Source organism: Salvia splendens, chromosome 7 (genome assembly GCF_004379255.2).
Source record: "Salvia splendens isolate huo1 chromosome 7, SspV2, whole genome shotgun sequence".
NCBI lineage: Eukaryota > Viridiplantae > Streptophyta > Magnoliopsida > Lamiales > Lamiaceae > Salvia > Salvia splendens.
Window position 1 is genome coordinate 9,768,632 of NC_056038.1, and position 12,415 is coordinate 9,781,046.

The 12,415-nt window shown below is 37.3% G+C and overlaps 1 pseudogene; it reads left to right on the forward strand.

Annotated features, from left to right (window-relative positions):
- Nucleotides 1-1,391: 1,391 nt before the first annotated feature.
- Nucleotides 1,392-10,570, forward strand: LOC121810911 (annotated as a pseudogene).
- Nucleotides 10,571-12,415: the final 1,845 nt, after the last annotated feature.

The window sequence follows — 12,415 nt, forward strand, 5'->3', positions numbered from 1 at the left end:
ACCGCCAAATTGATTTGATCTGAAAGTGTTTCACGCCTTTCAGGACATCCGATTTGTTCACGTTTTTGTTTAAACTCCCTAACAAAAGTAAAGATCAATTTTGGTCATAAACATATGACAAAAAAATGAATTTTGTCCAAAACATCCACTTTTTGAAAAACAAGTCCATAATAACAAATGAAATCTTTGTCGTAGTGATCCTTTTTTTAAGAACTAAAGGTCATGCCACTGCGCAATTAGCATTGACCGTTAGTTTTTTGGCGGAACCGTGAAAAAGATGACTACTTCGGCGACATTTTCGTTTGTTATGGACCCGTTTTTCAAAAGTGAACTTTTTGGGCCAAATTCGTATTTTGGTCATATGTTTAGGACCGAAATTGACCTTTACTCATTGTTTGAGATCAACTTCATCATCGAATAAACTTTCAAGTACTTCGACTACTAAGGGCAGACATGGTAGAAGCTAGAGCTATAGATAGATAAATCCTTGAAAAATTATTTATGAGTCAGAGCAGGCATTGAGTTTCAAAAGATAAAAATATCACAAAAATGGTGCTATTCCCGCTGGACTCGCTCAGCGGGCCATCAGGTTCGCATCAGTAGGACGCTCACTTCGCACTACTTCCCGAGTTTTATCATACAAAGCATCGTCTAGTCGCATAGAGTGCAATGCATGCACTCGAACAGTGTGACAATGTGCAAACGTGCGCGTGTGGTGAAGGGGAAGTGAGGTCCACAACGACAGTGCTTCTTAGGCCTCATATGAAAACTCAAAATATAAATAATTTCTACCCATATCAAATCAAATCAAAACATTCGGATCATAAAGTTAGCAAAAGTAAATGAAAATCCCTAGAATTTTATCAATAAACACTAAAAATTACGTTCTATGTTAATAGAATCATTTTTATATTTTGGGAAATTTCAAATTAATTAAGTTAATCTAATTTTTGCAAAAAGTAATTTTCTCTTTAGTTTATTATCTCTTACTTTATTCACCGTCCATTTAACAAACTATTCTTAAACTCCGTGATGAAAAGAAATGCATCTATTAACAAGGAAGGAACGGGGGAATATTAAAGGTTGAATTATGGAAAGAATTTCGTACACAATTGTTTCTTCGGGGTCAAAAAATAATTACTGAAATTTACCTTGATTGACTTAATATTACCCAATTGAAATCTACGGATCCAGCGTATCATTGTTCGAACACACAGAGAGAGAGAGAGTAGATCGTTAGCGAAATCCGAAGAAATTAAGAGGGTGAGTAGTGCTAGTGCATGCATTTTATGCATCTCATTCTCTTCCGGTCTTCCCCCTTTGCATGCACACGCCCCCCCCCCCCCCCTCTCTCTCTAAATATATATGTACATGTATGATGCATCTATACAAGCGCGCAGTGCAAACACATATCGCCGCCTATTTTATTAGATTTTAATTCAATTCTTATCTCTGCCAGATTACCCTCTGTGGCCGGGGACCGCCGCCGCCTCTTGCTTTTACTCTGTTTTTTTTTTGTTTAATCCCCTCTCAAAATCTTGTGTTATAGTCTTACTCTTAAAATCAGAGATTTGGAGTTATTTCTGTGGGAAAATGGTCAGTTTGATTGAAGATGATCGCATGCGGACGTTGGGTTTGATAGATTTGAATAGGGTGAGTTCAAACTTGAAAGATGAACGAACACAATTATTGTTCTGTTTCTGATATATGAAATGTTGTTTTTTCTTAACACGCTAGTGTTTGAGTTGTCGGTTGACTGAATTCCCTTTCCTTCCTGATTTAGGGTTTTGATTTTGAGTTGCTCTGATTGGGGTTTAAGATTTGAATTTCCGAGGAATGGGGTCGAGGAATTGCATGAATGATGTGTGCCATGAGCTGGCGTCGTCTGAGTGGAGGAATGGTTGGACCTTGAAATCGGGTGGATTTGCTACTCTTTGTTACAGATGCGGGTAATTTTCTTGATATTTTTTTGAATTTGAGATTGCTCTTCTCATTTGCCTATTTTCCGATTGATTTGGGGATTGCAATTTGGTTATGGGGATTTACTATATTTAGGATTTTTGGTTGTAAATTTCTGTAATGATCAACTGGTGCCACACAATAGTTAGTGCTTAAATGTAGGAAAATTCATCCATGATCACCGTTGAAAACTCAGAAATTATTATGACTCAAGTCAAAAGGTGTTACAATGCATATTTCATATGTTGGTCGACACTTTATTTTTGCTAAATAAGTTTTCAAGCCTTGATATAACCAACTTCTTATGGTGATCTCTTCTGTTAAAGACGTGCAACACTTATGACATAATTCTTCTACTAATACATTATACATACAGCATTTCTAAGGCACCGAAAAGCCTATTGCTTTTTCTTGCAAATAGTAGGGAGCACATTAAGCACCATACTTCATTTATCTCGAACAACATCAGCTCTGTTTAGCTGATGCATTGATTATTTTAGTTGAATTTTCTTAATTTTCCTGTATATTACTTCTGCTCTTTGTTCAAATATTACATATATTTTGCATGAGAGGATACTGGTAAATATATGTTTCTTCATGTAATTTATTTGGAAATTGAACTTAATTGGAAGTTTCTTCCACTGTTTTTTTTCCTGATATGCGCATGCATCTTCTTTCCAACTGATCTTTTCTCACTTCATGGTTTGCTTGGTGTGAATGTGGATTTCAGATCTGCCTATGAGAATTCGGTTTTCTGTGAAACATTCCACCTGGAGGAATCTGGTTGGAGGGAATGTCGGATATGTGGGAAGGTAAAACAATCTTGCATTGTCATCTTTTATTCGTCATATTTTTCGAGATTGTCTGACCATTATTATATGTTATTGTCAGCAAATCCACTGTGGGTGCATTGCTTCAAGATATGTACATGAATACATGGATTTTGGAGGTGTTGGGTGCATAACCTGTATAAAGCGTTTTGAAATTCAGTCTGAACAATCACTTCAGGTTATTGGCCGCTATGGCTTGCTATTTACAAGAACTGCATCACGAATGCATCAGTCTTGTAATGGAATTGGATGCTAACTGCTTGAAACTTGATTGACTTAGAAGCAATCTTTTAGGAACTATAGTAATGAGTTTCACATTCTGTTTGTGAATGATTATTCTCATTTCCCTCTATCCATTTTATCTCTCACTTTCCTCGTCAGGTGACATAGACCACTCGAAGCTTGTTTTGTTGTGTATGATGCATTTCTGCATGTCAAATATTAGACGATTCTTTATGTTTTCTTGTAATTTTGGATTTGCTATTTCCTTAAAATCCAAGGATTTGCATCTTGATGATTTATATTTTCATCTTGAGATAGACCACTTGAATTTTATATTTTGTACTATGAGTACTGGTGATTTATCATTTATTAGTTGCTTGTTACATCTTGTTTATTTGGTTTTCAGATTCTCATACTTGAATATTTTGCAGATTCCTAGTAATGTTTCGAATGACACAGTTTCTACAAATGGGATTCAGGATGTTCATCCTGTAATTGTTGATAATCGAATTGATGACGACAAGTTTAGCAGTCGGAGGCTACTGCAGTTGACAAAGGTTATAGGCGCAATTGATGGTTGTTCACGTCTTGGGCAACTTACACATGACGATCCCTTGCTTAAAAATAGGCAAAGCAGCAAGTTCATTCCAAATCTCACTAAACAAAATTCGCCCTCTACATTCTTCAAGACAGATAATAGCAAGCCAAGAGAAGGGGTTCAGAATATCTATGAACCTCTAGATCAGCCATCTCTTAATTTCTCATTGACGACACCTTCAAGTATTTCGGCCACTATTTTGCCTTTTCCTGCTGGGATTGCTGAAGGAAGCGAACAACGCAAAGGTTCTTTACGTGAAGCACTCAATATTCTACTAAAACCTCCCAAACCTAGCCCCACTGTTGGGTCCGAGATGAATAAAGGAACGGTTTCACAAGTACGTGTTGCTAGGCCTCCTGCTGAAGGGAGAGGTCGTAATCAGTTGCTTCCTCGGTATTGGCCAAGGATCACCGACCAAGAACTGCAGCAATTGTCTGGAGAGTATCCACATGTGTTCTTATGCCATTTAAATTTTATGAATGTCCACCCGATTTTAGATGTCTTCTTGATATATATCTGCAGTTTTTCCTTGACCAGTCTCTAGTTTAAAATCCAATGTAGTACCTTTGTTTGAGAAAGTTCTGAGTGCCAGTGATGCTGGGCGAATTGGTCGCCTTGTCCTTCCTAAAGCTTGTGCTGAAGTACGCCCTTAATTTGCTTTCGCAAAAATGTTTCTTAGAAACAGGTTGACCTAAAGTTGGGGACCTCAATAACATCAAAGTTATATGATTTTGCAGGCATTTTTCCCCTTGATTAATCAGTCAGAAGGTATACCAATATTGATTCAAGACATGACGGGGAAAGAGTGGACTTTCCAATTCAGATTTTGGCCTAATAATAACAGCAGAATGTATGTATTGGAAGGTGTAACCCCTTGCATCCAAAATATGCAAGTACAAGCTGGTGACACAGGTATATGCTTTGTTAATTCAAAGTCTCATATGGTTGTGGCAGTTGATCTTTTACTATGTGTTTTGTTCTTACTTTCTTGAACTCTTACATTCAAATCCTCTATAAGATTTGGCGTATCAATAAATATTTCTTCCTACTTCAAATGTTGCTATTTCAAATTTCTTAGCATTTTTTCTTCTTTCATCCTTCCTTTTTTCAAATACTTTTGCCTTTTCTTATCCCAATGTCATCATCTTCCTTAGTTATTTAGAATATCATTTGTGAAAAATAATAAATGTAATAAAAGTATAAAACAAACCATTTAGAATGTTGAAAGGTTCTTTTTATGAAATACTAATAAATAGAAACTGTTCTATATATTTAAATAAATATTCTTATTTCATATATTTGAAGTTTGCATCTTAGCTGAGTGTTGAAAACCCACTTGTCCAGCATTATGTACTCCGCAAAAACTAACTTCCCTTCTCTTGCATGCTTCTTCTTTGACTAGTGACATTTAGTCACATAGAACCTGGCGGTAAATTTGTCATAGGCTGCCGAAAAGCAATAAACATTGGTGATACTCAGGTCATAAGCTTTACGCATTACCTTCTTTTCCTCTACATTTCTCAATCATAATAAGCAGCTCATAGATGTTACTTTTGGCAAATAAGTAGGACTCCCAAACTCTCACCTCAACCAGTGGTGATTCACCCGGGGGAACATCATTTTCTGGCACTAATGGCAATCTGCTTTCGGTATTTTCTATTTGCAAATTGAACAAAATGCTTCACTTGATACATTTTAGTGCATATTCTAATCGAGATACCTTGCCTTGCCAAACAATGTCAAGAATGGAGGGAAAACTTCTGGTGATTCATTCCAGCAGTCCATATCGGAGAAGAAGACGGCGGAGAACATTAAAAATAAGAGGCTTCTCATGCATACAGATGATGCCACGGAGCTGAGAATAACTTGGGAAGAAGCACAAGAGTTGCTTCGCCCATTTCCAACTGCTGAACCAACTGTTGTCGTAGTCGAGGACCATGAATTTGAAGAATTTGAAGTAAGTTTCAATTACCATCCTTCTCTTCTTTGAAATGTTGTTCACATTCATCACACACACACACACAGTAAATGCCACTGTTAGTATTCTTTTCTGATTATTGATACTGTTGTGCAATTGTTATTTGTTTGGTTAGGAACCTCCAATTTTTGGAAAGAGGACAATTTACACTTCCGGACCATCTGAGTAAGTATCACAGAATTTTTATCTCGCATAACTTATCAACAAACCTGAAATAACTGAACTTGGATAGATTCTACTTGAGTTTCTTGGGGATTCTATCTGCCTTTTGTTTTCATTATCCGGCCTCTAGAATGTGGCAAAGAATTGTGAGTATCTATTCTAGTTACAGGTTAGAAACTGAATTGTGAAATGTTGAAGAATCTTTCTACAATGTTGGCTCGTCCTCAATGTTCTTGCTAATTTTTTCCCACTTAATGTCTTTTGAAGTTTGTTTCATTTTTGCCTTGTTTTTTTAGTGAAGATGATAATATATTTTGATATTATGTAGAAATATAATTGATATTTTATCTAAGGTAGTACTCCCTCCGTTTCCTAAAAATAGGAACTTTGGAAATGACACGAGTATTAATGCAAAATTTGTAAAGTAAGAGAGAGGAAGGGAAAAATGGGTAAAGTAAGAGAGAGGAAGAGAAAATGTAGTGGAAGTAGTGTAAGTGGATTGTGGGATCCATTTCCTAAAATGGAAAGTTTCTATTTTTAGGAAACGGACCAAAAAGGAAAGAGTTTCTATTTTTAGGAAACGGGGGTAGTAATGTTTAATGAGTTCTATTCTTTATCTTTTTTATTAGTGAAATCAAAGTTGGTGGATAACTTGTTACATAATATGCTGCTTACTACAAATAAGTTAATTGAATAGTTGACGTGTCGGTTTTACATAGTTAAGATACATGATAATTTAGGCCTCAATGGGTTCAAAATTGATGATGCTTATGGTTTGTGAAATGTCAAATGCTCATTTTTTTGAGTTCTCCGGCCATCCTCCAAACAAATATAGAATCAAACACTACTTACACATTTTCAATCTCTCCACTCAAAACAATTTTCTCGTCCAATGTTACAAATGTCAGCTGGAAAGACCTTCCTGAATCAAATTAAACACAGATATTTCCCTATACACATTTCAAGAAGATCATCAATGACTGCTTTAAGTGGTTCGGATGTTATATAGGGCTTTGCATGTATGACTAACTGCGTGTTAGTTTGATTGTGGACCACATCATGCTTAATTTCAAGTAATCTTCTTAGGGAGCAGGGCCAACTGGCTCAGTGTGACAGTTGCTTGAAATGGCGAAGATTGCCTGTGCATGCTCTTCTTTCTGCAAAGTGGACATGCTCGGAGAATATATGGGATTTAAAAAGGTTAGCCACATCAAAATAATTTAGAGCTTGTGTATCTGGAAACTATAGAACACATCTTAGAACTCCCATTTCCTTCATCATTTTGTTTATAAAAGTAAAAAATTCCTCACTTTCACATTTCATTAGACATCTAAGGCAAAAATTCTCTCAGTTTTTAACTAAATTTTTTTTCTCTCCCGGCATGTTTACTGGACATGATTTGGCAGTAAGGTAAAAGTTTTCTCTCCTTTAAACTAAATGAGGATTTTCACTGCTACACAATCTCTCAAGAAATCAGTTCTCCATAAATATGAACACTCTCTCTCTTGGTTTCCTGATACTGGAATTCTACACTAAGTGAAGTATTAGTGGCATAATTGTACTTACTCTCTGCTCTGTTTTACTTAAAATAGAAAAGAATAAGTATGATGGGTAAAAGTAACAAATAACTTTACAACCTTGTTAGTTATGGAATTGCAGAAAATTTATGGTCACAGTAGAAACTGAAACATGGTAAATATTGTAAATATGGTCATTCACACTCAAAAAGTTATTAAATCTGAGTTATTGAGTTATCCATGTAGTGGTAGCCTGCTACTTACGTAAGGAACAACTCTCCTGTTTCCAGATTCTATGATAGTTTTATTGTGCATTAATAGGTGATCTGCTACGGTGTTCGCCTAAAGCATTTTGCTGCCTAGTGTTCAATAATTTGTTCCACTATTAGTTTAGACACCATAAATATAATAACAAAATATGATAAAGAAAACTGTAATCCAACTTGGTCTAACACACCTGTATTGGGTGTCACGCCCAAATGGAAAACAATCTAGAATTTCTTCAACAGAGTATTCTGGTGGATGCTGGACACTCTTCTAACATCGATCTTGTGTATTGTAACATGAGATCTCTTATGCTGAACTCCCCCTTGCTTACACGTTGTGCTCCTCATGTTATTGTTTTTTTCTTTTCTTTACTCCGTTCATTGTAATGTGGGATCTCCTAATGTCTGGACTCCCCTCTTCCACAAATGTTCTCTTCCAAAGTCATGTTACATTATAGATCACATGAAATATAAACCGACTCACCAAAACAATGAAATGCACTCTAGTCTGAGTATCACATCACAAGGACCTGAGTCAATACTAACACTAACAAAGAAAATCTAGATCAGTTCGGTGAGCTATAATCCCAATAATCTAGAGTCACACCTTCAAAGGGAAAGGTGTGTTTTCTAAGTACTCTGTAAATAGCCATGGCCCATGAACTTTTATATTCGTATATATTCTGACCTTGGCTCCAATTTCTTTCAAACGGTGTAAGATAGATTCCAAACTTGTGGTGTTCTTTATGGAATATTTCGGCATAATATTAAAGTACAATCTCCAGAAAGATAGGCAGTCCAAAATTCCTTCTTGAGCGACGGAATAATCTATTGCAGAATCAGGGCAACTACCTGGACATGCAGGATAGAACACTATCCAGAAAATTTGCACAAGCACTATGTTGTAGTAGCTATTGTAGATAGAGGATGTGTTTTCCTTTTCTGTCATGGACTTGTGAACTTCTCTGTAGGGTCTTGTAAGTTCATGGAGACCGCAGTGGCATGGTTTACATGGAAAATAAAGTATATATTTTCGGCGTTATCTGTCCTGTGTTCAGCGAATTCTGCCCTTTATAAGAGTTGCCAAAGAAATGGAATTGTTTGCTTATGGTTTTCTTTTATGGTGATCTGTTCCAGGTCTTCATGTCCTGCTCCAGAGGAGATACGACCCGGAGATCTGGAACCTTTTGTTCCTAGTTGCAAAGGTATGAACACCGCTGAATAACCTTGCAAAATATCTCTCTCATCTGTGCACTTTTACATAGTTACCTACTAAGTGATGCTACCAAGTTCTAATGTGCTTGCTTGGTGCCTTTGTCTATGTGTGTGTACTTTCTTTAGTGTCTGCATGTGTTGGACGGGCAATTTGTAGCTTTTCCCCTCACAGTTCTAATTTATTGCAATCTTGCCAGAATAATCATGGCAGTGGCACATAATTTGTTTTCATGTCAAGTTTTCGGGAGCTCCTTTCTATAATATACAGCTTTACTCTAGGAGACTTACTGAATCCCCTGCTATTCTTGTAAACATTCTTCTAGAGTGCTGAGATCCACCTAACATCATTAGACATCCTTCCTAAGTTCTTAAACCAGTGCTTGTTATGGATATGTGATTGATAAGACTACAGTTGGGCTAGAACAGGAATCCAAATGGCCTCAGTGCTGTTTGACATTTTCATCAATGGCAACTGACGTGTCAATCTCATGCTGTCGAATACACCCATTATTTCATCTGCATAATTCCCCAAGAGTATCATATTTCTTTGTTTTGATTTTGACTGAAGTGGCTTAGCATTTAGTTCTGTTAAAGACATGTTCACATCAATGAAAACCTGATGATTATGTTGGCAGTTTGCCACTTCTGAAAGAATTGAAATGTTTTATCCGATCCCACCAGTTTTTTTGAGAATTTTCTTATTGTGTGACATATCTTCTGACATGCTGAGGAATGAGGATTTGAAAGAAAATATATTTGGAAACTGTAACTATTCTACCAGTCATCGTTATTTGCCAGATTGGTCTATTGATTATACAGCTTCTTGAATTTTAAGTGCTTTAGCTCTTCCGCATCTTCATAAATAGCAAAAAGTTATAGTATCGGTGTCTGTAGAGAGTTTATCCACCGGATAGAAAATCTCAATATGCGTCGGTCAGACTGTTTCTATCTCTTGTCATGGAGTCGTCTCCTCACTTCATTTTTTATCTTTGGCATGTTTTGATGTTATAAAGAGATCATGCTTACAAAACTGCTGTTATTTTTCAGATTCCAAGAGAAGAAAAGTTTCAGAAAAGAAGATGCCAAAAGTAGGGGAGCCTTCTGGCTTAGATGCATTGGCAACTGCTGCAGTTCTAGGAGACAACATAAGCGACACAGCTGAGTGTTCGGTGGGGGCTACCACTAGGCATCCTCGCCATCGTCCGGGCTGCACTTGCATTGTCTGCATCCAACCTCCTAGCGGAAAGGGGAAGCACGATCCTACGTGCAAGTGCAACGTCTGTCTGACAGTAAGACGCCGCTTTGAGACACTGACAATGCGCAAGAAAAAGAGGCAGTTGGAACGTGAAGCTGAAGTTTCCCAAGCCAAGGATAGGGCTTCCGTTAAGATTGAGCCAGCGAGGGAAGACATATCCGTAGACATGAAGGCAAACACAGCAGGGGTGGAAGCGGACATGGAAGAAGCAAGCACAGGGCAGTTGGACCTCAACTGCGATCTTACCGTGAAGACGATATGCTTGCACAGACGGCCGGAATGAGCTTGACAACGCTGATGAATGCGGTTTCTGTACCGTTGGATATGTATGTCGAGCCTACCGGCGCTCAGAAGCAAGAAAATATCACCTTCGTCTCTGCAGATACGGAGGGGAGACAACAACAGTAAAGAGCTAAGTTTGTGTTTTTGTGTTTACATGCATGTTTGAAAACCACAGAGTCAAGTTTTCTAGGTCATATTTGTTCATTTTAATCTATATATAGTGATATTGCAAATTTGAGAGTATTAACCTTCCAAAGTTAAGAGATAGTAATTTTTTGGAGACAAATTTGTCATTTTAATTTATACGCACTTATATAACCATGATGAATTTTTTTTACTACTATTGTTGTGCTAATAGTGAAATGTAGGGTCCAAAGTTTGGAAGCGATTAAAACAAGTTTTACGCGCAGAAATTAAGATATATAGGTATGGTGGAATTGTAGTCTAAAATTTTAATTAATTTCCCGAAAATTATATGGTACGGCAACTATAGTCAAGACAATAAAATAGTTGAGGCCGGCCGGACTTTGTTTTTTGAGATTTAGTTTAGTTTATTTAGTATTTTGCGTGTTGCGATGATAGCGATCTTCTTTCTATCTTATGACTTGTTTGTCTGCCAATCTATTCATTTCCAGCAATATTACGATGGAGTCTAATTAATTCGTCTCTGACCAAATAAACTACCATATCCATATATGTTGGGTTATTTTTATACTTTAAATGATTGATAAATAATGGTTCATTATCTGTCTCAGATAATTCAAACTCCCGAATCATTAGATGGAGAAAAAGTGCCTTACCAATTAAATTGTGCTTCATTGTCTATTATCTATCAATCGTTGAGAGTATGACAATTCCCTAACACGAGGCTTATAACAAAATGGATAACATACTAACATGTCCTCTAGAAACGAGAGTTTTTTTAGGCTAATGTTCGAATCATACTATCTGTCTCTATAGGACTGTTATGAGAAAAAAAATGTAGGATCATTAGGGGGAATTTTGGATGTAAGAGGGTACATTAAATTAAACGTAAAATGATGGGAAAATATAAGAAATAGTATATCTCTCCAAGCAATTGAGCATTCCACTTGATAAGCACAAAGCAGACAAAAACACAACCAATGCAAGCATTGGGCCTGCCCCCATTTGTCTATCTAGTTTCGATTTTAATTACCTTCCAAAAAATCCTGCGTTACTACCAATTAAATAAAGTTTACCGGCCTAGCATCTTCACTCACCCCCCCTTGCATAATACTTAAACCATAAAATCCCATTTGCATCAACCATAGTTTATATCTCTTTAATTGTAACTAAAATCTAGGTAGTTGGAGATGGGAGATAGGGGAATAACACTAGCAAAGGCGAAGAAGGAGCTAGAAGACTTATACCTAGGCGTCCCAGATGAGTCCGTGAACCTCACCTTTCAAGACTTTGCTCAAGTGAGGCACCACCAAAACCAAAACCAATACAATGCTGAAATCAAGAAACTATCTCCCTCTTCGACCATGTCACCCATCGCCGAGAAATCGAAATCTCCTCTCTCATCGCCCTTGTCCAAGCTTCCTAGCCTCGACTTCAGCAAGGGCTTTCCCAGCCCTCACCACCACAATCACCTGGATATTGATCAAAGAAGTATCATGTATGATGACATGAGCGTCACTAATTATGGAGTGGAGAGAGGAGGGAGGCGTCGCCCCGGGATTCCCCACTCCAATATCTGCGCCATTTGCTGTAACTACATATATATCTGCCGCCATCGTTGCCTCGTATGCTATGTTATGTTATGTTATGTTGTCTACCTTTATATACACTCACTACACTCCATATTTTAATTAGCTAAATTTTAATTAGATTTAATTTGGCAGGTTTGTGGAAGAGTTTATTGTAGGCAGTGTGTGAACACTGGGATGGGGGACATGACAGAAGGTAGAAAGTGCACTGACTGTTTGGGGAGGAGATTCAGCCAAAGGTTTCCTATATTTCACGTGTATATTACCGCCGTCCATAAAAAATAGTCTTGAGAGTAAAAAATATTGCAGGTACATACATAGGGCAGGTAACATAGGGTGGTGCATGGTGTATCCATCGGTGGTGAAGCAGCAAGAGCTCAAGTGGGCAGAGAGAGGAG